Genomic DNA, 25,584 nt, shown 5'->3' with positions numbered 1-25,584 from the left:
CATCCAGACTCACAGACAGGGTGCTTTGGAAACTTGCAGACATGTATACAGTGGTTAATCACACATATTCTAAGTGTACTACCCAGTGGTTTTTTAATGTTTTGGAGATGATAGGCAAGTCTTGGCCCATGCTACTAACTCTAGGATATCCTTGCACTTGAAGTCACAAGCTGAAAAATGACTAAAAATAAAAATAACAGCTTCTAAAATAATGCTTCCAAAATAATATTCCTTAGGTCATACTAAAGTAAGTAGAGACATACATAATGATGGGTGTGGTAAAATAATTTCATTTTTGGAACTGAAGTTACTAGTAACTATCAGAAAGAAGAAGAATACAGAGAAGAAGAAAATGTCTTAAAATATATATTTCTGAATTTATAAAAAATCAGCGCCCTCAAATTTAAAATAATTTGGGGATGGGATGAAAATAAATAGTGAAGACAGAGAGAACACAAGAGACTGTGAGGGAAAGGCTGGTGCCCAGAAAAGAAATGATGGACAGAAACAGAGCACGTGGAGATGGAGAGAAATGGAAAGATTCAAGATGAATCCTAGAAGTGAACTGAACACAGTATATTTAATAATATTTGCATTTTTCTTTCATATGTTCACTGCATACACATTCAGTTGTGTTTGACTCTATGCGACCCCACGGACTATAGCCCGCCAGGCTCCTCTATCCATGGATTCCTCCAGGCAAGTATACAGGAGTAGGTTGCCATTTCCTCCTCCAGAGGATCTTCCCGATACAGGGACTGAGCCCACGTCTGCTGCCTCTCTTGCATTGGCAGGCGGATTCTTTACCACCAGTGCCACCTGGGAAGCCCTGGCCTTTCACACGGTACACTGTTATTCCACGTGTCCAACCAGCTTCACTATGATGCCAGGACGTGGCTGACAATTTCCACATTTTCCAGGTTGGGAACTGGAAACGGAGACGATCATTAGAGCACAGTGCCCTGTTCCGACGGTTGGGTGGAAGGGGCAGAACCAGGCAACCTGCATTCATGGCTTAAAAGGAATTTGGGAGCAGAGGCTACATATATGTATAAAGGCCTATCAACTATGGACTGAGGCCACCAGGCTCCTCTGTCCATGGGATTCTCAAGGCAATAATAATGAAGTGAATTGTCATTCACTCCTCTAGGGGATCTTCCTAACCCAGAGATCAAACCTGTGTCTCTTATGTCTCCTGCAAGCGGGTTCTTTACCACTAATACCACCTGGGAAGCCCATATAAAAGCCTAAGTAAGCATCTATTTTCCCTACCACTCTTAAACATGTGTGGTCTTAAATTTAATAACTAAAAAAAAAAAAAAAATCCCAGAGTATAACTTGAAATATTCATTTTGTCCCTGGGCACCCTCCAATTGATCAGGGACATACGTCTTAAATGAATTTTCCACTTCTTATTTCAAGGAATTGGTAGCATCATGTTTACAGTAGACAATGTATATTTTCAGTAATTTCTGCTTATTCCCTTGCAAATAAATAGCATCTGCTTTCTAATTTTTAAGAAAGAGGAAAATCTGGTTTCAGTTGGCCTATTCAAATGGAGTACTAATAAAAATTAACCTCAATGTACTACTGGTTATGAAATGTTACTGTAAACATTAAATTGTTTCTACTGTCGATCTGATTAGTTTAAGGAGTTTTTTAAGCCTTGAAAAGTGCTTAATAATGATTACTTAATGCATATTTTGGCTGTAAAGTTTATATATAATAATCATCATTGTCACTACCATCATCATCTCATAGCAAATACTTGGATTTACCAACTACGAATCAGGCATTTCTCCAAGTGCTTTATGTACATAAATTTGTTTAGTTTTCTCCTCCACTTTACAGATGAGCAAAATGAAGCCAAGTGATGTAAAGTGACCTGCCCAAGGATACATATCTAGCAAGTGGCAGAGCCAAGGATTCCAACCCAGACGGACTGGCTCTATAGTCTGTGCTTTTAATATCACAGTATCCTGCCCCTCATAAGGAAATGATTTTGTTTATTTTAAGGACTGTATGATCACTTAGATGTGTTATCAAATATTATATTCCAATAACTTTGCAAAATTAATTTTTCCAACAATAATATAATGGCATTATTAGCATATGATACTGCTCTTTCTGAGCTCTTTTTTAATATAATTCTTGACTTCAAATCTAGTAGCAAAATATGAATCAGACTTCTAAACAAACACAGTTAAAATACTTTGTTTAAAAAAAAAAACATATAGACTAACAAAGTATTTGATAACATCAACCTGTCACACACAAGTTAAACAGATAATTTAACAGAAGTCAAAACCCTGTAGGGTTACCCCAAATCCAGAAAGTGAATAGCTCAAACTCATTTGTAAATGCATGGAGATAACTGACAACCTCTATGAAAAAAAAAATTTTTGTTTTTCAGAATAACAAATGAAAATGGACTGTTACAGACTTTCCCACTCTCCTTAATCCAATCTTTTAAAAAAAGATTTTAAAGCACTTTAAAAAACATATGCTATTGTATGTTTTAGAAAACCACAATATGTTCTTTTAAATATCACTGAAATATTGCTATTTCAATGCGTAGAGAGCAAGCTCTTTAATTAACAATGACATTTCTTTTGACAAACTAGAATAATTTAAAAATTGAGAACATGGCAAGATGACCAGAATCATGATGAATAATCTTGAGATTATCTCATTTGAAGTATAGACTTTTTTTTTTTCCAATAGGAGTCCAAGAATTACTCTCTTGTGTGAAGAACACATCTTAGTGTAATTATTCTTATTCAGAATCTTGTTCCACTCTATATGTAGAATATGTTGGGTCTATTTTGATGATAATTGGAATGTCCGAAAGTCCATTTGCTAGTAAACCATTTGCCAGCTCTTGTTGCTGTTGTTCAGTTGCTCAGTCGTGCCGATCTTCTGTGACCCCGTGGACTGCAGCACACCAGGCTTCCCTGTTCTTCATCAACTCCCAGAGCTTACTCAGACTTATGTCCATCAAGTCGGTGATGCCACCCAAATAACTCCTCCTCTTTTGCCCCCTTCTCCTCCTGGCTTCAATCTTTTCCAGCATCAGGGTCTTCTCTAATGAGTCAGTTCTTGGTACTGGGTGGCCAAAGTATTGGAGCTTCAGTTTCAGCATCAGTATTTCCAATGAATAGTCAGAATTGATTTCCTTTAGGAGTGTCTTGTTTGATCTCCTTGCAGTCCAAGGGACTCTCAAGAGTCTTCTCCAATGCCACAGTTCAAAAGCATCAATTCTTTGACACTCAGCTTTCTTTATGGTTCAACTCTCACATCCATACATGACTACTGGAAAAACCATAGCTTTGACTAGATGGACCTGTGCTGGCAAAGTAATGTCTCTGCTTTTTAATATGCTCTGTAGGTTTGTCATAGCTTTTCTTACAAGGAACAAGCATTTTTTAATTTCATGGCTGCAGTCACCATCTACAGTGATTTTTGAGCCCAAGAAAATAAAATCTGTCACTGTTTCCATTGTTTCCCCATTTTTGCCACGAAGTGATGGCACCAGATGCCATGATCTTAGTTTTTTGAATGTTGAATTTTAAGCCAGCTTTTCACTCTCCTCATTCACCTTCATCAAGAGGCTCTTTTGATCAAGGCTCTTCACTTTCTCCCATAAGGGTGGTGTCATGTGCATATCTGAGGTTATTGATATTTCCACAATCTTGATTCTGGCTTGTGCATATGTCCTATAAATTGCTCACACTGTAGAAAAACCATGCTTATCTGCATTTAGCCATTATCAGCAATACCTTTATTTTCTGGTATTTTCTGATAGGTGGACTAACAGTCTCAATGCTGCTGCTGCTGCTAAGTCACTCCAGTCGTGTCCGGCTCTGTGCGACCCCATAGACGGAAGCCCACCAGGCTCCCCCGTCCCTGGGATTCTCCAGGCAAAAACACTGGAGTGGGTTGCCATTTCCTTCTCCAGTGTGTGAAAGGGAAAAGTGAAAGTGAAGTCGCTCAGTCGTGTATAACTCTTAGCGACCCCATGGACTGCAGCCTACCAGGTTCCTCCGTCCATGGGATTTTCCAGGCAAGAGTACTGGAGTGGGGTGCCACTGCCTTCTCCAGTCTCAATGCTATACATGTCCTAATCCGCAGAACCCGTGAACATGTTACCTCACATGGCAAAAGGGACTTTGCAGGTGTGATTAAGTTGAAGACCTCGAGGTGGAGAGATTACACTGGATTATTTGGGTGGTCCCAATGTAATCACAGAAATAGAAGAGAAAGTCAAAGAAGGAGTTGTGGCTTCCACAGTAAGGTCAGAGGGATACAATATGAGAAGAACACAACCTGACATTGCTGGTTGGAAGCTGGAGGAAGGGGGATGCAAGCAAAAGCCCACGAGTCCAGGTGGTCCCTGGAAGCTGGAAAAAGCAAGGAAATAAGATTCTCCCCAGAGCTTTCAGAGAGGCATCCAAGGTGGCTGACTCTGTAACTTTACCCCAGTGAGACCTTCACTGGGGCCTCCCTCGTGGCTCAGCGGTAGAGAACCTGCCTGCCAATGCAGGAGATATGGGTTTGATCCCTGGGTCGGGAAAATCCTCTGGAGAAGGAAATGGCAACCCACTCCAGTATTCTTGCCTGGGAAATTCCATGAACAGAGGAGCCTGGTTGGCTGCAGTCCACGGGGTCATGACTTAGTGACTGAGCATGAGCACAAGACCTCCATTGAACCTGTGAGCTCCAGAACTGCCAAGACCAGAAACTCGTGTTATAAAACATATGATATAATTTGTTACACTGACATAGAAAATGAACACAGGTACATAAAGTTGAAAATTAAGTCCATGGCCAACAATTTCATACTGTTCAAAAAAGAGTGAAATTGTAGCAATTCCAATAAAAAAGCCTTTTTTATTCCTTTTTGCTATCCACAGTGAAGCAAACACTGCTACAGTCTATGAAGGTAACTCATTTAAAAACTGGATTAATTCATAATAAGTGCTCTAGGATAGAGCTCAGCTTATTTCCCCACAGCCAGTACTCTTGTCTCTCATTCCCAGGTTCAGTCTTGATTTGGTCCATGAATGATGTCTCTCAGGCCATCCTAGCAATTCCCGGTGTCTCTTGGTGACACCTCTTAAGAGTTTTATTAGCCCTCGTCCCAATCTCAAACATCCTACCTATAACTCTGCTTCTCATAACTCAAGTTAAGGAGATATTTTCCCCTTATGGTAATCCTGAGCCTATGCTTCCCTGCTTTTTCTCTCTTCCCAGATGTTGGTTTACTCTATAGAACCCTCCTCTTTTCGAGGAGAAACAGGAAAAAGTCTCTGCATCTCTTAGGTGGAGGACTCCTCCCTGGGGCATAAAGGTTGACTGAATCAGCCTCTGCTAAGCTCAGGGCAGTGTTATGCCAAAGCCTTGCCCTCTTGTGTATCAGTGAATTTGGATACTAGCAGGTCAGTGGAAAGAAGGATGGTCCCATAATACATGACTGAAACCCATTTGGGGACAATTTAAGATGGCTTCTGAGCTCCAAGAGGTGCTTGAGACTCAGGAAAGTGAAGAGAATAAATGATAAAGATTTTACCAGTCATGTCAAGGCTATAATCATCTGCCTTAAGTGCCTGAATGGCTCAAGTCCTAGGTTAGAGAAAAATGCTTTGGATTTAATTTCAGCTCTATTTGGGATAAGTAAGCACCCGCTGCTTAATTAACAATGTGTTCATCCAAAAGGGATGCACATTAGATATGTGGCCCCATGTCATGTGCCATGATTGAAGCCAAACAAGTGATTTCAAGACCGCCTGGCCAATAAGATTACTTCAGCCTCCAACTAGGATAGCAAGATATACTGGCCTACCATTAGGGGAGCCATATTAGTCAGACCAACCTGCCAACTCACATCTCTCCCACCGTCAGTCTCCCAGCTGCCTGTTAAGTCTAGAAAGGGGGACATTGCACGTCACCCCATCCCCCATGGCATTCTGCAATGATTCAGGTAACCCAGGCAATGTATTGACCAAATTCTGGCGCTAAGAAAATATTATCAATCCCCATCAGGTTTGACCCAGAGATAGTGAAAATAAATGAGAAGAGTACCTTCTCGCAGAAAAAACCATCTCTCTGGTCCATGACCCCTTCACAGTATCAGTGTTCTATACTGTGATGGTGACTGTATGTTTTCAAACAGTACTCACCACACCCATCCAACAGCAGTTAATCTCTAAAGTTCTCTATTAGTATTATATTGCACAATACAAGCCTTCAAAGAAGGCTTGTGTTTTGTGTCAAGCAGAGTATGTTGGCCCTGAGTTGGCAAGCAGGAGGCCAAGAATAGCCTTGTACTATATCTGTGATTGCACAATCACCCAGTAGCTGTAAGCAGAGACCTCGGCCCAATTCATCTTCTTTCCAGAGCTAGAAAGCCAGATGTATCCAACACATTCTTGTGATTCAGCCCCCCAAACCTAACTTCTTTGGACCATCTGAGCACACTTCATCAACATGACTTGAACTTAGAGCTCCAAAAATATGATCTGAAGTTCATGAAGCTAAATGAGCTCAGATGCTCCCAACATGCCAAAGATTTAAGCTGTAGTGGAAAACTACTCAGAACAATAAGTATATCTCTAGATTTTCCTGGTGTTATTGGTCCTTCATTCTCGTTTCCTCCTTGAATTTTAACTTCTTTCTGTTATCTCTTTGTATCAGTAAAACCATTTCTCAGACTTCTAAATCCTTTCTTTAAACCTAATATGAGTTCTTTTTTGGGGTCATTTATAAGTGATAGGAAAACTGCTACATACTAGTGGTGAAAGACTAGAAATCTATCTTAAGCTAATCATCACCTATTTGTCATGTTTTTCTTCTTTCATCCATATATTTTGTCTGATATAAGTATAGTTCCCCCGCTTCCTTTCGGTATCCAATTGTGTGGAATACCTTTTTCCAGACCTTCACTTTGAACCTATGTGTGCCTTTGAAGCTGATGGAATCTCTCATAGGCAGCATATAGCTGGGTATTATTTTTTTATCCAAGGGCACTCTGTGCCCTTTGATTGGATAATTTAATCTATTTACATTTAAAGTAATTATAGTTAGATAGTTCTTACTATGGGCTTCCCTCGTAGCTCAGATATTGTCATCTTGTTCATTGTTTTCTGGCTGTCTTGTAGTTCCTCTGTTCCTCTTTGCTTCCTTTGTAAATTGATGATTGTGACCTAAAAGGTTCTATTTTTGAGTCCCTTCTGTTTATCTTGTGTGTACTTTTGTTTTGTGGTTACTGAGGCTTACTTGAAATAGCTTATACATATAACAGTATTTTAAGCTAATAACAAAACTCCCATTTCATACAAAAATTCTACTCTTTTACTCCCCTCCCCACATTTTGTTTCTGATGCCACAATTTGTATCTTTTTATATTGAGCATTGACTAATAAATTATTTTAACTATAGGTATTTTTCATACTTTTTACCTTTAATGTTTATACCAGAGTTAAGTGGTTAACACACCACCGAATTACAGCATTCAGTTCAGTTCAGTTGCTCAGTCGTGTCCGACTCTTTGCAACCCCATGAATCGCAGCACACCAGGCCTCTTCATCACCAACTCCCAGAGGCCACCCAAACCCATGTCCATTGAGTCGGTGATGCCATCCAACCATCTCATCCTCTGTTGTCCCCTTCTCTTCCCGCCCTCAGTCTTTCCCAGCATCAGGGTCCTTTCAAATGAGTCAGCTCTTCGCATCAGGTGGCCAAAGTATTGGAGTTTCAGTTTCAACATCAGTCCTACCAATGAACGCCCAGGACTGATCTCCTCCTTTAGGTTGGACTGGTTGGATCTCCTTGCAGTCCAAGGGGCTCTCAAGAGTCTTCTCCAACACCACAGTTTAAGAGTATCAATTCTTCAGCACTCAGCTTTCTTTATTGTCCAACTCTCACATCCATACATGACCATGGGAAAAACCATAGCCTTGACTAGATGGACCTTTGCTGGCAAAGTCATGTCTCTGCTTTTCAATATGCTGTCTAGGTTGGTCATAACTTTCCTTTCAAGGAGTAAGTGTCTTTTAATTTTATGGCTGCAATCACCATCTGCAGTGATTCTGGAGCCCAGAAAAATTAAGTCAGCCACTGTTTCCACTGTTTCCCCATCTATTTCCCATGAAGTGATGGGACCAGATGCCATGATCTTAGTTTTCTGTATGTTGAGCTTTAAGCCAACTTTTTCACTCTCCTCTTTCACTTTCATCAAGAGGCTTTTTAATTCCTCTTCACTTTCTGCCATAAGGGTGGTGTCATCTGCATATCTGAGGTTACTGATATTTCTCCCGGCAATCTTGACTCCAGCTTTTGCTTCCTCCAACCCAGCATTTCTCATGATGTACTCTGCATATAAGTTAAACAAGGAGGGTGACAATATACAGCCTTGACATACTCCTTTTCCTATTTGGAACCAGTCTGCTGTTCCATGTCCAGTTCTAACTGTTGCTTCCTCACCTGCATATAGGTTTCTCAAGAGGCAGGTCAGGTGGTCTGGTATTCCCATCTCTTCCAGAATTCTCCACAGTTTATTGTGATCCACACAGTCAAAGGCTTTGGCATAGTCAATAAAGCAGAAATAGAAGTTTTTCTGGAACTCTCTTGCTTTTTCCATGATCCAGTGGATGTTGGCAATTTGATCTCTGGTTCCTCTGCCTTTTCTAAAACCAGCTTGAACATCTGGAAGTTCATGGTTCACGTATTGCAGAAACCTGGCTTGGAGAATTTTGAGCATTACTTTACTAGTGTGTGAGATGAGTGCAATTGTGCGGTAGTTTGAGCATTCTTTGGCATTGCCTTTCTTTGGGATTAGAATGAAAACACCTTTTCCAGTCCTGTGGCCACTGCTGAGTTTTCCAAATTTGCTGGCATATTGAGTGCAGCACTTTCACAGCATCATCTTCCAAGTATTCTGAATCTGACTATATACTTACCTTTACCGGTGTGCTATATGTTTTCATGTTACTAGTTATCATTCTTTCATGTTTCAGTTTGGAGAATTCCTGTCAGCATTTCCTGTAAGGTGGGTTTAGTGATAATGAACTCCCTCAGCTCTTACTTCTTAGGGAAAACTATCATTTCTGGATAAAATGAAGGTCACCCTTGAACAACTCGGGGGCTAGGGGGTATTAATACTCACCATCAATAAGCCACGTACAACTTACAGCTGGCCCTCTGTATACATGGACCCTCTGTATCCACTGGCCCTCCGTATTCATGGTTTCACATCCTCAGATCCAACCAACTGCGATCATGGAGTACTGTAGTATTTACTAGTGATAACAAAGAAACAGACTGTGGGGACTTCCCTGGTGGCTCAGTGGTGAAGAATCTGCCTGCCAATGCCGGAGACAAGGAACTGGGCCCTGATCTAGGAAGATCCCACATGCCTCAGAGCAACAATACCTGTGTGCCACAACTTCTGAGCCTGTTTTCTAGGGCTTTTTAGGAGCCACAACTGCTGAAGCCTGCATGCCCTAGAGCTCGTGCTTTGCAACAAGAGAAGAACTGCAATCCGTGCATCACAACTAGAGAACAGTCCCCCCGCTCGCCACAACTGGAGAAAAGCCCATGCAGCAACAAAGACCCAGCACAGCTATAAATGAAGAAATAAAAACTGGGTAACTGGACCCGTGCAGTTCAAACCTGTGCTGTTTCAAGGATCAACTATATTCTTACTAGCAGTTCTTTCCTTTCAGCATTTGGAATGCATCATCCTGCTCTGGCCTGCAAGGTTTCTGCTAAGAAATCTAAGTATAGCCTTTGTATGGGAAAATTTTGTTTTCTCTCACTGCTTTTAAATTTCTTTCTTTGATTTTAGACAGTTTTATTGCAATGTGTCTTGGAGAAGATAGCTTTGGACTGAAAATTTTGGTGTGACTTATTAGCTTCCTGAACTTGGATGTCCAAGTTTTTAACCCTTTCTGCCCTGCTCTCCTCTATGACTCCAGTGATGCATAGATTGTTTCTTTTCTCTTGTAGGCGCCCTTCTTCCTTTTCAATCTTCTTTCTTTTTGCTCCTCTGATGGAATAGTTTCAAATGATTTGTCTTCAAGCTCATTGATTCATTCTTGTGCTTGGTCCAGTCTAATGCTGAAGCTCTCTACTGAGTTCTTCTGCTCAGTCACTATATTTTTCAGCTCCAAAATCTATTTGGTTCTTTTATTAATTTTTTAAATCTTTTTGTTGAACTTATTTTGTTCTTGTATTGTTTTCCTAATTTCATTGCACTATTTATTATCTGTGTTATATCGTAGCTCTCTGAGCATCTTTATTTATTTATTTTTGGCTGTGCCATGTGGCTTGTGGGGATCTTAGTTCTCCAACCAGGGATTGAACTCCGGGCCACAGCATTGGCAGTGCAGAGTCCTAACCACTGGACCACCAGAGAACTCCTGTTCTCTGAGCATCTTTTGAATAATTATTTTGAATTTTTTTGTCATGTAATTTCTACATGTCCATTTCTTTAGGTCAGCTACTGGAGGTTTGCTGTGCTTCTTGGGTGGAGTCATGTTTCCCTAATTCTTCATGATTCCCATAGCCTCATACAGATGTTTGAACAACTGAAGAAGCGGTCACCTCTTCCAGACTTTATGGACTGAGTTTGGTAAGGAAAGACCTTCACCTGTGGGTGGGGATATGCTAGAGTACGCTGTGACCCTGAATATTGTGGTGTAGGGAATTGAGTGTGGGGGAGTGGCTCCAAGCCCAGGGGTACATGGTGGCTCATCATGTCAGGCCACTAGTGGTCACAACATCTATAATTGTGTGGTCATTGGTGTGCATTATGAGTGATCCACAGAGATTGCAAAGGTTATTGGGGGTGTAACCAAAGCAGGGTCTCCATACGGTGCCCTGAAAAATGAAGGGAGCTGGCTGCTCGCCCTTTCCCGGCAAAGCAAACTCCTTCTAGCTAGGGAATTCACTCTTCAGACTAAGCAATGCCAGCTTTGGGGGTGAAATGATGCAGGCAAAATGAACCCATTCTTCCTTCCCTTTTCTGTGGCTATTCTCAAGTATTTAATTCCACCGTGTTGCTCAAGTTTCTTAAGTGAGCTATAGAGCTCTCCCAGAGCTGGTTTTATTTGTGGATGATCCTCTCACTGTTGATCTTTGTGGTGGGACAGAGCTGGGGATCTCCTACTCTGCCATTTTGGCTACAAGACTCCATTCTGAATCTAAAATTCTGTAAAAAATACACCTCATCCTAGTCTACAGTGTACAATATAGAACCTAGTAGGGAGCAGTGTGAACTTACACTCTGAACACACAGGTTAATCTTGCTAGTTAAGGAGGCAATTTTTAAGAAAGTCTTTATTTCCCATCCTTCAAAATTAAGTTGTACTGCCACCAATTTTAGTATTACATTTCCTTTTCTGCACTATCCATTAAATAATGAAAAGCAAACATGGGTAACAGGATAAGGCAGCACCAGTAGCTAATAAATTAAGAAAGACTATATAACCCTCCTCTAAATTACATTTATCACAAAAGTACACAATTCCTCTTTGGCTTAAAGCATAGGAGGGCAACTGTTCTCTGTGGGCAATTAGATTGTTATTGATTTCAAAAACACCTGATGTTAGCTGGAGATATTAAAGGCATTCTTAGAGCGAAGGACTGCAGATTAATTTATAGATTACCTTTTTTTTCCCAAGGGTAGATTTTATACTGTCAGTGATAAACTTTCTTTTTTCAGTTTGCTATATCTAGGTATTTTTTTTTAAAAAAAACTTTCTAAGTCATGCTATGGTTTTTGTCATAAAATTTTACACAGTCCAGAAAAGCATTCAATTATGTAAGAAAAAGTCTCCAAAAATCAGCATTTCGTGTCATATTTCACATTTTTCAACTAAAAGGATGGTTCCTGGCAACCATCTCTTCTAAAACTTAAGGAAATTAGCTATAACTCTCGTGATGTGAGAAGATGAGAGGAAACTCACCATTCTCTCCACGTGTACACACACATGCAGGTTCACTCCCCGACACCCACATGCACAAATACAAATACCCAGGAGTCTTACAAGAGCCGCGAATACATTACATCAGCTCTTTTTAATGGTGAGCTTATTTAAGTAGTTTATTGATGAAAACAAAATCTTATTTGCGCTTTCAAAAAAAAATGTTTTCCACTAACCGCAGTATATAAGTTTGCCTTAAAACTGTAAAAGTTCTTCCAGTAAGATTTTAACTTTCAATACAAACATAATGTTTTAGGCTTATATACTTTTTCTCACCTCTGAAATTACAGATCCCCTCCCCAAGGAAGGAAAATCAGTTTTGCTCATATCATTTAATAGTAAATTACTTACATTCCCGCACAGAGGTGTTCCATGGGTCATGGTTACTTAGCCTCTGTGTATCAAAAGCCTGACTCTAGACTATCTATCAGGCTTGAGTTTACAGACTGTGTGCATTACTATATTCTCTCTTTCTGTCTCTCTTTTCTCTCTTTCTCTATCACTTGTTCCATGCATCTTGCTGCTTAAGGGAATTTTTCTCTAATGTAGGGTCAAGGCCATTGGAGCTAGAAACAGAAGCAGCCCCCAGGAGTCAGGTATGGCTGTTCACAGGACTTGAGCAACCAAGGAATATACTGAAGATAATTGGGGTCAGTTTCTTCTCAGTCACAGGGAGGATTATAAATATGGAAAAGGCATTATTCTTCCTACTAGAATAAACCCAGGGTGTTACACTGGAATTGAAGTATCAGTGTAAGCACAAGGCTTTAATACATAGACAGATAAAGAAACAGGTATGGAATGTGAATGTGTGTGCATGGAGTCACGCATTTTCTAGCTTTGTTCACTGACAGAGCCTACCTAGAAGCAATGACCTTCCAGTAGCAAAGTACGTACCTAGCATCCAGATCAGGGTTTCTAAATACTATTCTCCACTAAAAAGAACCAGATATTGGAGAAATTGCTGATTCCAGGGCAGGGAAAGCACAAGGTAAGCCTGTAAAATCTTATTGGACCATAAAAAAGGAAGTGCTTAACGAATGACTGGAATATGTCAGAGGATATAGGAGCCAACTTGGTGGAGCCCCTGTTGGCCAAATCTGGGAAATTTTGAACTTAAAAAAAAAAAAAAGCCCAAAAGGGTTATAATCCATTGCATCAAGTAAGACTTCATGAAGCTATGTTTAAAGAAATAAATAAGAAGAGAAAATTCTATCTTATAGTGGAGGGTCAAGCAATAAAGGTAGAAAAAATGAGAATGTAGAAAATTACCATTGGCTTCTGTAGAGAATCATCAATGGATGTTAAAATAAACACATAAGAAACTGATGAAAAACAGAATATTTACATAGTTTTCAATGTCTCCTCATAAAATAGTCATTAAGTACTTATTAGTTAACAAATATATGACTTGTCTCTTGAATTTATATGGAGAAATCTGGCAGATGCCATTTTTGTTGTTGTTTATTCACTAAGTTGTGTCTGACTCTTTGCAACCTAATGGACTACAGCCTTCTAGGCGCCTCTGTCCATGGGACTTCCTAGGCAAGAATACTCGCGTGGGTTGCCATTTCTTTCTGCAGGGAATCTTCCTGACCTAGGGATCAAATCCTCATCTCTTGCATTGGCAGGCAGCTTCTTTACCAGTGAGCCACCAGGGAAAACCCAAGTTACTACTAATACTATTATTGAATTGGTTGACTGTTCCCACATGGGGGTCCTAGCCTGGGCTGAGACTCTTTTTCTCAGCCTGATAATTTTTTCCCAATCGTATTCACACAGTCAATAACAAAACCAATGCTTAGATTGAAACAGCACAAGCTTGATTCAATGATCAGAGAATGAAGAACTGGAACCTAGTTTGCAAATCAACTTCTCAACCCACTTTGGGCAGAGACATCAAATACTTAAGAGAGTCGAGGAAATGTGAGGAAACTGGAAAGTGTGGGAGGAATATTCATGAGTTATCTAAACCACCACCATCATCTGAGAACAGGAGTATGCTTCTCGGACTCAGAAGTGATGTAACACTCCTTTTTAGCCCTTGTCTGGGCTTTTCCAGTTGTTGTCATAGCAACTATCAAGGTTAAGGCACTGGTGGCTAAATGACATTTAGCATGCTAATGAATTGCCAAGAGTGTGCAATAAGGCTCAGGCTCTACTGGAAGTCAAATCTTGCGCCATCTTGGACACAGCTGGTTCTAACCAGTTCTTTCTTTTTTTTTCTTTGCAGCTTCCACCTGAAACTTAGATAAGAGTAACGAGGCAGGGATATGATTCTGGGGCAATAGCTTGATAACAACAGAAATACAGAATAATGCTTTTTAACAACCACAACACACTGACTTTTAAAAACAACGGGCAAAATCCACACGTCCAATTCTTGATGTCTTTAAGAGCATAAAATACATTACTATCCATCTGGATATCCTTTGATCAGAAAATGTACAAAGCCTGTATAAGCTGTCAGTAGGTAAATATGAGAAAGGAATGTAAAAGATTCCAATATCTTTCTATCTCTAAGTCAACAGGTTTTCCAGTCCAATTCAAGTCACAGTCTTGATTACTTTTGCAAATGTAAGAAGTATGAGGTAACAGGGCTTAGTTTTCTGAGCCCAGCATAACTACACAATGAACAATATGTCAAATCATATTTTGTTTTACTGAGAAATGGGAGAGAGTAAATCAAGAAGCCAAAGTGATATTTTCCAATATCCTTTAAATTTAAGCTGTATTTGCTTTTCATTTCGTTACTATCTCGACTAACAGGATCAGTGATTGAATGCAGACTCTTTTTCAGGCTGAAAAGCAACCTAAATTGAAATCTATTACTTACTTTTGCAAATCTGCCCTCTCTTTCTTCACAGAACCCAGCTAGACTTTGCCTCAACTGTAGCCTCCCTAAGGAAGTGAAAATTCAGTGAAAGTATTAACCCTTCTTTTCTTGGGTCCAAACTCATTTTGTAATGAGTTTAATGATCCAAGTGATCTTACATTACATAAGAGCCCAGATTTTGATCACCCCCCAAACAGAAAACCAAGATTGGACATAAAGTACTATACAGGTCTGAATACCTAACAGTTAGACACTAATACTGAAGCTGAAACTGCAGTACTTTTGGCCACCTGATGCGAAGAGCTGACTCATTTGAAAAGACCCTGATACTGGGAAAGATTGAAGGCAGAAGGAGAAGGGGACGACAGAGGATGAGATGGATAGATGGCATCACTGACTCGATGGACATGAGTTTGAGCAAGCTCCGGGAGTTGGTGATGGACAGGGAAGCCTGGTGTGCTGCAGTCCATGGGGTCGCAAAGAGCTGGACATGACTAAGCGACTGAACTGAACTGAACTGAGGCACTAGAAGACAAAAAGGAGTAACGAATCCACTTCTTTCCTTTCTCATTTCTCTCTGTCCTTTGAGATTATCTCCTGAGTATGAAATGCAAGCACAAATACACACATATGAATGTTCACAAATATATAATTTGAGTGGACGCAAATGATGTTAACTTAGCATCCTAACCACACTCAACGAACAACATACCCCTGTCCTCAAATAATATAATATTCCTTAGAGTAGTTCAGATTTTTCTTAATATTTGGCAAATACTCTTTGAACTTGGCTACCAGCCTAAAATGTCCTTACAATCACAGAATTTGCCCTGGGGTTAAAAGCCAGCCACCCACGTTTGAAACATTTATGTCTGAACCTGCAATTTGTTGGCCACCCACACGCGCTCATTAAAATGTTGGAACCAAATCTGCTTTGCCAGCTTAATTATCAAAGCCAAGAAATCCATTTCCCACTAACTGAATTAATGACAGCGTTCTCTGTCAATGGAAAAATGAAGACCTCTGTGCTACCTCCTTCTCTAGGCTAGGTGAGGCACCTGTCTACTTCCAGTGAAAGGTGAGTTTAGAACACAGTTTCATGTAAATACACGCACAGCAGAGGGCCAGGAAAGTCCCTCACCCCAAGCCATGCTTTGGTAGATGAAATAAGTCATTTATTTCAGAGGCCTGAGGCATATCTTCTCCTTTAAGTTCTTCGTCACTTTCATCTTCTATTTTGAATTTACTCCATTCTAAGTCTTTTTGATTTTCCTGACTAATGGAAACAGACTCCTGACATACTCACTAAGTATCATGGTCTGCTGGTGAAGGTCTTATTTGTTTTTAGGGAAATGTATGTAATATATCAGGTACAGATTCTTCCTTTAACATGGTGGTTGGCAAACTTTTCTGTAAGCGGCCAAATAGCAATATCTTAGGTTTTGCAACCCATTTGGTCTCTGTCACAACCACTCATCTCTGATCCTGTAATTCAAAAGCAGTCACAGACAATACATAAACAATGGGCATGGCAGTGTGCCAATAAGACTATATTTACACAAATATGAAGAAGGTTAGATTTGGCCCATGCGCCGTAGGTTGCCAACCCCAGCTTTACTATTCTACGGCTTTACTCTAGTAAAACTCAGCCTTTATAAAGAAAAACAACAACAAGCAAACAACAGAAACACAAGAACAGGGTTTCTAAAAGAACAGTCCATACACCACTTGCATCCAAATTTCCTAGCATATTTGAAGAACATTCATATTCCTGGGCTCCGATCCCAATTTACTGAATGAGAATCCCCAGGAGTCGGCCCAGGAACCTACATGTTTATCAGCTTCCCGGTTAACTCTTAGAGCACCAGATGTAAGATCTTAAAGTTCTTACTTCAAAGTAAGACAGCCTAAAAAATTCTGCTTCTACTGGGGTGTGGTGGTTTGAGAATAATAGAGAAAACTCTATTACCCAAACCTTAAACCCAAAAGAGATTCACTCTCATCTCAAGGACCATTTATTACCCCACAGATGGGTAATATTTTGTGGTTTGTTTACAAAAAAAATAAAATACAACAAAAACGAAATAAATATTCCATTATCCCATGCTGTGTTTCTCCTATATAAAAGCCATTTAATATCATATGTTTTCTTATATGTAAATAATTTGATGTAAATCTTAACTGCTTCACATTTTACAATCCAGTTTTCATACATCTCTGTTTATGTTCTTGATAGCATTGCTCTTTTGTTTTGGTTTGGTTTTGATATCTCAAGAAAACTTTTACTTCAACTGGAATTGGCTATATAATATGCACAGACAGTTACATAGAATTCTATTAACTCCCTTTACGCATTCGAGTTTGTACAAAAGCCCCTAGCAGCAATCACAAAGGATATTTCCTTTTTACCCTATCTCTTCCTTCAGTAACACATGCTCAGTTTAGGAATTTAATTATCTTCTTCTTCCAGACTGAGACTTCTCTCACATGAGCACAAGGGTCCCCTTTATGCACCATCTGATTGTCTGTCTCTGGATGTCACTCACATTGCCCCTGAAATGTTAGGCTGGTATCAGGTGTTATTCATCCTTCCCACACAGGGATCACATAGCCAGGACTCACTGCTTGGTACCAGTAGGAGACTGTGGAACATGACAAGTCATTGGCTTACTTTTCTTGGCATCTTCTAATAATTTTAACTCAAGTGTGTGACTCTGGGTGAAAACAACACAACATGCAATTTCGACCCCTCCATTTACAGCCAGGTTAGCCTATCCCAAGGCACCCAGCAGTGTGCTGCACGACAGAATCATGGCGCCCAGTAGGTCACAGTGAAGCCCTCTCAAGAGGTTATAGTCAGGTCTCCTTAAAGAGTCTACCTCCTGGTGGGAGGCCCGTCAGGTCCGCCACTCATGAGCAGTGAAGCGTCAGACATAGAGAGAGGGAGAAAGGAGGGAAGTTCCAACACCCTTTTCTTTCAATAGTTTTTTTTCATCTTATTTACCAGGTAAGATTCAAAAGGCACAAAAGGCTATACAATGAATGTACCCTTCCCACTTCTGTTTTCTAGTTACTCAGTTTCCTTCCGAGAGACAACCAATATTTCAACCAATATTGCCTAGTTCAGTTCAGTCGCTCAGTCATGTCCGACTCTTTGTGACCCCATGAATCGCAGCACGCCAGGCCTCCCTGTCCATCACCAACTCCCAGAGTTCATTCAGACCCACGTCCACCAAGTCAGTGATGCCATCCAGCCATCTCATCCTCTGTTGTCCCCTTCTCCTCCTGCCCCCAATCCCTCCCAGCATTGGAGTCTTTTCCAATGAGTCAACTCTTTGAATGAGGTGGCCAAAGTATTGGCGTTTCAGCTTCAGCATCATTCCCTCCAAAGAAATCCCAGGGCTGATCTCCTTCAGAATGGACTGGTTGGATCTTCTTGCAGTCCAAGGGACTCTCAAGAGTCTTCTTCAGCACCACAGTTCAAAAGCATCAATTCTTCGGCGCTCAGCCTTCTTCACAGTCCAACTCTCACATCCATACATGACCACTGGAAAAACCATAGCCTTGACTAGACGGACCTTTGTTGGCAAAGTCATGTCTCTGCTTTTCAATATGCTATCTAGGTTAGTCATAACTTTCCTTCCAAGGAGTAAGTGTCTTTTAATTTCATGGCTGCAGTCACCATCTGGGCAACCAATATTTCATATATAGCCTTCTCAAGCAAACAAGCATATACTCATCCTTTCCTTTTCTTTCTTCTTCCCTGGTGGCTCAGAGAGTAAAGCATCTGCTTGCAATGCTGGAGACCAGGGTTTGATCCCTGGGTGGGGAAGATCCCCTGGAAAAGGAAATGGCAACCCACTCCAGTACTCTTGCCTGGAAAATCCCATGGGTGGAGAAGTAGGCTACAGTCCATGGGGTCTCGAAGAGTCAGACACGACTGAGTGACTTCACTTTCACTTTCCTTTTCTTTAAATACCATAAATACCTCATTTATATGCTCTGTATTGCACCTTGCTAGGGCTTCCCTAGCAGCTCAGTTGGTAGGGAATCTGCCTGCAATGCAGGAGACCTGGGTTTGATCCCCAAGTCAGGAAGATCCCCTAGAGAAGGGACTGGCAACCCACTCCAGTGGCGAATTCCACTGGAATTCTTGCCTGGAGAATTCCATGGACAGAACAGCGGGACAGGCTGCAATCCACGGAATCTCAAAGAGTCGGACACGACGGTGCAACTAAGTTTCACTTTTCATTCATACTTGATGAGTCTGTTTATCCCATATGGGTACGCCTCATTTGTAGTTGTATAGTAGTCCACTCTGCCAATCTACCATAACTTATACAATAAGTGCTTCTCATGGATGGGTATGTTGTTTTCAATTTTTTTCTTTTTTTGCTATAAACTATTGACATGTATTTTATCATTCACACACACATGCACATTCTGATACATAAAGCCATCCTTATTTGGGTAACTTGGTTTAGTTTAGTCTTTGCATATGCAGGCAGTCTCCAACCCATAAAAGCAGCAACAGCATGGGCTGACCTTGACCTCTCCACTCTGGGGAAGCCCCTAACAGCCCTGAACAGATATGCCAGAATGCCCTGCCATTCAGATACTGGTGTGCTATGTATCCTGGAAGGTTTCCTTGTGAGAAAGGAAGAGTGAAGAAATCTAGTAGAGATCCTGGAAATCTGCAAATGATCATCTCATTTTCCTGACGTCTACAAACAGCTGCAGCTAAGTGCATCAGGGCACAGTGCAGCCAGAAGCTGATCAGATCAGCTGCAGGGTTAAGGGCTTGCAGAACTATAACCCTGGTGTCACAGATGGAGTTCAGGCACCAGGTGTCATAAATCTATCAGAGTTTCTTAGTCCAAGGCCCTCCTGGCATGATTTTTTTTTAAATTCTGTTAAATGCTCAGAGTTTCTCTTTATCCCTCCACGCAGCTGCAAACTCTGCTCGCTTGCAAGCCCCTACAAGAAGGCAAACTGGAGTGTTTCCTTTGAAACCTTTTAAATCAAACACCTTCTATAGGTACTTTGGCAGCTCTTCTAAGTCTTTAAAAGCAGAAGGGGTTAGAGAGAGGACCACCCATACACACCTCGGTTTATTCGCACAGCATAATCCTCACGGCAAACTTTAAAAGGCAGCCCTTCCTCACCTACGCCTCTTACAGGTGCTCTGCCTGGCCCCTCGGTGGCCCGGACTTCATTATAAATGCAAACCTTGTCATTAGTATGAACGACCAGAGTCCTGTCCTTATTACCCCATCATTTAACATGGTCGTGGCGATTTATTGAGAGCCCACAACATGGAAGGTGCTGTAAAATTTATTAAATTTTGAAATGATTGAAAGTGCATCATGTAAATGAATCCAGATGTATTTCTGCAAAAGCTGGAATGATTTTTACAGACATGAAAATGAATCAGTTATATTTTATCTTCTATAAATGGGGAACGGAGGGGTGTGAACTCACAAAACGTAGGAGTATTCATTTATAACATATTAAATTAGTTCACAGATTGTAATAAAAGCTTTAAAACTCACGTGACATAGAACAGCCCTTTCAGTACCCTGGTCTGGAGCACATTTCCTTCGTGCTGCCTCAAAACTGGTCAAGAGAGCAGGAGGGTAACGTAGCATAAATGGTGAAGAACATGTTCTGTTTTGTAATGGTCACATTTCTTGCCAATTAAGATTTCTTCCATTAAAGGAACTATTAATGGCAGTGGCTTATATTAGGTTGGGGGCAGTGTGGCCTAGTTTATGGAAAGTGAAAGAAAGTTAGTTGCTCAGTTGTGTCCAACTCTTTATGACCCCTTGGACTGTAGCCCACCAGGCTCCTCTGTCCATGGGATTCTGCAGGCAAGAATACTGACATGGGTTGCCAGCCCCTTCTCCAGGGGATCTTCCCAACCCAAGGATCGAACCCAGGGTTCCTGCATTGCAGGCAAATTCTTTACCATCTGAACCACAGCACTACAGACTAGTTTATGGAAACCAGGAATTAAATTAAAAAAAAAAAAAAAAAAGGTTCTGGGGATCCAGCAGTTTCCTGTTTCTCTCTTGTTTCTCTTTTTCTCAAACCACCAGCAGCTACATGCTTTGTAAAATGCTCTGAAGTATTTTGTGTAAAATATAAGATTTTACAAAATATATTGTGTAAAATATAAGAATCATTGCAATGTAATTAAATATAAGACTATCTTATGGCACAAAAATATTTGTAAGAATAGTTAACAACTTTTTAAAATGATGCCACTGAATTGTTGATCCCTATGATCTGGTACTGGACTGCAAAGAGCTCAAACCAGTCAACCCTAAAGGAAATAAACCCTGAATATTCATTGGAAGGTCTGTCGCTGAAGCTGAAGTTCCAATATTTTGGCCACCTGATGTGAAGAGCTGACTCTTCTGGAAAAGACCCTGGTCCTGGGAAAGACTGAAGGCAAAAGGAGAGGGATCAGCAGAGGATGAGACAGCTAGATAGCATCACTGACTCAATGGACATGAGTTTGAGCAAACTCCGGGAGAGAGTGGACAGAGGAGTCTGGCTTGCTGCAGTCCGTGGGGTCACAGAGAGTTGGACATGACATAGAGACTGAACAACAACATGATCTCATAATTCAACACCAGACAAGTAAATGTCCCCTTTCCAACCATCAATAAACAGCAACTTGAGCAAAGATGTTTATAGCAATAAACAGCCTGTAGTAAACAGGCTCCAAGATGACCCCATCAGTGGTCCCCACCACCTGACATTCACACCTGTGTGCAGTCCCCTCCCACACATAACCAAGACTGGTCTTGTGATCAACAGAGTGTGATGGAAGTGAAGGTATATAATGTTCAAGATTAGGTTATAAAGGACAAAAACCTCAGCTTCCATTTGGTCAGAATCTCTGGCTCCCTTTCTCTCTCCTTCTCCCTCTCATCACTCACTTGGGGAATTAGCTGCTGTGTCCAGGGCAAACCTATGAAGAGAGACAAGTGTGCAGAAATTGAAGACTCCTGACAGCCGCCACATGAGTGAAGGTGGAAGCAGAATTTCAGCCGGAGCAAAGTCTTCAGATGAGACTGTAACTCCAGACAACAGCTTGACTGCAACTTCATCAGAGATTTCATGAGTGGCCAAGCCACTCCTGGGTTCCTGACAGAAACTGCAGGAGGTAATAATGGTTATTGTTAAAAGCTGCTGAGTTTGCGGGGGGCAGGGGGCGGGTAATTTGTTACGTTGCAATAGATGTCCAAATGTGGAGTGCCATCAATTTAGTGTAATTGTAAATAACTGAGCTACCTAAGCTGAGAAACTGCTAAGCCAATTATGATAGTATTAGCTTAATGAATTCCCAGACAATTAAAATAAAAATTACAAGCATTTTTTTGTCTATGAAATAAAACTGTGTAGAAAGTACATATGTATGCATTTTCTCAAAGATCATTGAGGATTCGGAATGAAATAAATGACTCCGTTCAGTTCAGTTCAGTTGCTCGGTTGTGTCCAACTCTCTGCGACCCCATGGACTGCAGCACACCAGGCCTCCCTGTCCATCACCAACTCCCGGAGTTTACTCAAACTCATGCCCATTGAGTCAACGATGCCATCCAACCATCTCATCCTCTGTCGTCCCCTTCTCCTCCCGCCCTCGATCTTTCCCGGCATCAAGGTCTTTTCAAATGAGCCAGCTCTTTGCATGAGGTGGCCAAAGTATTAGAGTATCAGCTTCAACATCAGTCCTTCCAATGAATATTCAGGACTGATCTCCTTTAGGATAGACTGGTTGGATCTCCTTGCTGTCCGAGGGACTCTCAAGAGTCTTCTCCAGTACCACAGTTCAAAAGCATCAATTCTTCAGCCTTCTTCATAGTCTAACTCCCACATCCATACATGACCACTGGAAAAACCATAGCCTTGACTAGATGGACCTTTTTTGGCAAAGTCACGTCTCTGCTTAATATGCTGTCTAGGTTGGTGATAACTTTTCTTCCAAGGAGCAAGTGTCTCCTAACTCCATGGTTGCAGTCACCATCCGCAGTGATCCTGGATAATAAATGACTACCCTTAATCATTTCTTGGGTTACTTTATAATATACAGAACTACACGAAATAAGAAATCAGAATATAGAAATGGTGAGTGCGCTATTTAATGGGAATGGTGATTGCTAAAGGTGAAAACGTCATGGTACCATGATTTAACATCACAGAATGAAGGAAATGATTTCTCTCCATGAATAACTGTGATAGATTTGTGGAGATTTTTAAACATGTCTGTAAACTCCCCAATACTTTTTCCATTGAGAGGTAGGGTCTATTTCCTTTCCCCTTGAAAATGGGCTGATATCAGTGGCTTGTTATTGATAGAAGGTGTTGAAAGTGAAAACATGTCCATTCAGCTTCCAACCTGTTCACTTGGAACACCACTCTAAGGGAAGCCACTGTCACCTGAGAAGTCTGACGACTTTCCTGTTGGAAAAGCCACGTAGAAGCATCAACCGCTCGGCATGTGAAGGAGCCATCCACGATGCATCTCTTTAGATGACTTCAGAGCCAGCCATAGTGACTCCCAAATAACAGCTGCCAAGCTAAGCCCTTCCTGAATGCCTGAACCACAAAATCGTGAGCAGAATCAGATAATGTTTTACATCATAAAGTTTTAGAAAACGTGCAGCAGCAGTAGTGACCAGGACTGATTGTCAGTTTGGTGCCAATTCTCACCAGTCCCCTCATGCATACTATTTTCTATGTGACACAAAAAGGTGGAGTCTCTTTGCCCAGCTTTGAACCTGGGCTTGACTTGTGGCTCGCTTTGGCCAAAGAACACAGCAGAAGTAACAGTGTTCCAGTCCCAAGCGTACGCCTCAAATGGCCTTCTGCCCTTCTACATTCTCAATGCTGTTACTGCTACAAGAACACCTGGAAGATGAAAGTCCTTGTAGAAATGACCCCAGTGGTCCCAAGTGCTCCCAGACCAACCAGCTTCCAGCTGACCCACCACCCGACCACAAACACAAGTGAGTCTTCTAACACAAGACCAGAAAAACTGCCAGCTGATCAATAGCACTCATAATGTATCTTTTTATATGTCAGTGAGCTTTTTCTAGTTGTTTGTTTCACAGCATTATTGTGGCGATAGATAACTGGTACAACAATTGTATCAATGCAATGTCTTTGATAAACTAGTACCCTTTACACAACTTGAAAAAGCTCAGTAATGATTATACTGTTTTTTCAGTTGCTAAGTTGTATCCAATGATTCTGCCACCCCATGGACTGCAAGGCTTCTGTTCATGGGATTCTCCTGGCAAGAATACTGGAGGGGGTTGCCGTTTTCTCTACCAGGGGATCTTCCTGACCCAGGGATTGAACCTACGTTTCCTGCACTGGCAGGCAACTGTACCACTGAGCCACCTGGGAAGTCTGATGCTGTATTATGTATGTCAAACTTTGTTTCATGACTTTGGTTCAGTTCAGTTCAGTCCCTCAGTCGTGTACAACTCTTTGTGACTCCATGGACTGCAGCACACTAGACTTCCCTGTCCATCACCAACTCCCAGAGCCTACTTAAACTCATGTCCATTGAGTCAGTGATGCCATCAAACCATCTCATCTTCTGTTGTCCCCTTCTCCTCCTGCCTTCAGTCTTTCCTAGCATCACGGTCTTTTCAAATGAGTCAGTTCTTTGTGTCAGGTGGCCAAAGGATTGGAGTTTCAGCTTTAGCATCAGTCTTTCCAATGAATATTCAGGACTGACTTCCTTTAGGATGGACTGTTTGGATCTCCTTGCTGTCCAAGGGACTCTCAAGAGTCTTCTCCAACTCCACGGTTCAAAAGCATCAATTCTTCAATGCTCAGCTTTCTTTATAGTCCAACTCTCACATCCATACATGACTACTGGAAAAACCATAGCTTTGACTAGATGGACCTTTGCTGGCAAAGTCATGTCTCTTTTTAATGTCAGCTTTTTAATATGCTGTCTAGGTTGGTCATAACTTTTCTTCCAAAGAGCAAGCATCTTTTAATTTCATGGCTGCAGTCACCATCTGCAATGATTTTGGAGCCCCCCAAAATAAAGTCTGTCACCATTTCCATTGTTTCCCCATCTATTTGCCATGAATTGATGGGACCAGATGCCATGATCTTAGCTTTTGAATGGTGAGATTTAAGCCAGCTTTTTCACTATCCACTTTCACTTTCATCAAGGGGTTCCTTAGTTCTTCTTCGCTTTCTGCCATAAGGGTGGTGTCATCTGCATATCTGACGTTATTGATATTTCTTCCAGCAATCTTGATTCCAGCTTGTGGTTCATCCAGTCCAGCATTTCTCATGATGTACTCTGCATATAAGTTAAATAAGCAGGTGACAATATACATCCTTGACGTACTCCTTTCCTGATTTGGAACCAGTCCATTGTTCCATGTCCAGTTCTAACTGTTGCCTCTTGACCTGCATGCAGATTTCTCAGGAGGTCAGGGGGTCTGGTATTCCCATCTCTTGAAAAATTTTCCACATTTTACTGTGATCCACACAGTCAAAGGCTTTGGTGTAGTCAATAAAGCAGAAATAGATGTTTTTATGGAACTCTCTTGCTTTTTCGATCGTCCAACAGATATTGGCAGTTTGATCTCTGGTTCCTCTGCCTTTTCTAAATCCTGCTTGAACATCTGGAAGTTCATGGTTCATATACTGTCGAAATCTGACTTGGAGAATTTTGAGGATTACTTTACTAGTGTGTGAGATGAGTACAATTATGCGGTAGTT

The 25,584-nt window shown here is 41.1% G+C and overlaps 1 protein-coding gene and 1 non-coding gene across 4 annotated transcripts in view; both read right to left on the bottom strand.

Annotated features, from left to right (window-relative positions):
• Nucleotides 1-25,584, bottom strand: part of UST (uronyl 2-sulfotransferase) — a 317,131-nt gene that overhangs the window by 226,967 nt on the left and 64,580 nt on the right.
• TRNAG-GCC (transfer RNA glycine (anticodon GCC)) lies at nt 10,342-10,414 on the bottom strand. The gene has a single exon. It is a non-coding gene; the product is annotated as a tRNA-Gly (tRNA).

Source organism: Bos taurus, chromosome 9 (genome assembly GCF_002263795.3).
Source record: "Bos taurus isolate L1 Dominette 01449 registration number 42190680 breed Hereford chromosome 9, ARS-UCD2.0, whole genome shotgun sequence".
Taxonomy (NCBI): domain Eukaryota; kingdom Metazoa; phylum Chordata; class Mammalia; order Artiodactyla; family Bovidae; genus Bos; species Bos taurus.
This window is presented reverse-complemented; position numbering and strand designations above follow the sequence as displayed.